Source organism: Cyprinodon variegatus, unplaced genomic scaffold (assembly GCF_000732505.1).
Source record: "Cyprinodon variegatus isolate N-32 unplaced genomic scaffold, C_variegatus-1.0 Scaffold46, whole genome shotgun sequence".
NCBI lineage: Eukaryota > Metazoa > Chordata > Actinopteri > Cyprinodontiformes > Cyprinodontidae > Cyprinodon > Cyprinodon variegatus.
The window spans coordinates 1768365-1769372 of NW_015150499.1; positions in this window are offsets into that span (position 1 = coordinate 1768365).

A 1008-nucleotide genomic window follows, 5' to 3' on the forward strand; every position below is an offset into this window, starting at 1 on the left:
TGATTTATCGGATCAACATCCGGGTACTTGGCCCCCAGCATTTTTTAAGAGGAAAGACAAATGCATGAAAACACATTTGTTAATTGGCCAGTTTCCCCGTTTCCGCCACTCTGTAAAAAAAAACAAAAGAAAAACTATCTCAATATAATGAGATAGTATCTCATTATATTGAGATAGTTTTTTTTTTTTTTTTTTTACAGTGGCGGAAACGGGCTTCCATAGTTTTATCATCTTGATACCAACGGAAAACATAGCTGGATATCTGAGAGGAGAAAGGGAAAGTAGCAGTCATCAGAAAGAAATCTGGACAATAAGCAAATAATCTGTTTTATTATTATTTACTTTTTGGCAGTTTTATTCATCCTTTTGCAACAAACAAGGAGAAAAACAGAATAATATCAACACGAACATAAACAATATTCGACAAATAATAATATGGTAAAAAAAATTTAATCGAATGATTAATCTTATCAATATGGAAAACAAACAAACAAAAAATAAAACATCATGATCGCTGTGTGAGGCGCCATATTGTGAGTGGCGTGTTAGTCCGGAAATCCGAACAAAACTTGTTTTTCTTGACAAAGCTGATTTTCAAAGAGCAGTTTTCATACTAACACCTTTATATGTAATTTAGTGCCGATAAAGTTGGTAAGTCAAGGAAAAATTATCATTATTTGCCAATAAAAGTACTAAAATTATAACTAGTATGTTGATATGAAAATCTGGTCAGATATCATTGTCTAGGCTATTATTATTATTATTGCTCTTATGATGGGTAACTAATATTAGATAATTAATTTCCTTCGTTTTCCTACCTTTCTATGCCATGAACAGATGAGCCAATAATCCTGTGCTGCATCACTAGCATGACCAAGCACATCCCACATGGTATTACTGTATGGTTTATATGAATTATTGTCCAGTTTTATTGATACCAATATGTAAAGAAATATTAAACACTTATTTTAATGCAGATACACGGTACATCATAGTCTATGGGAGAAT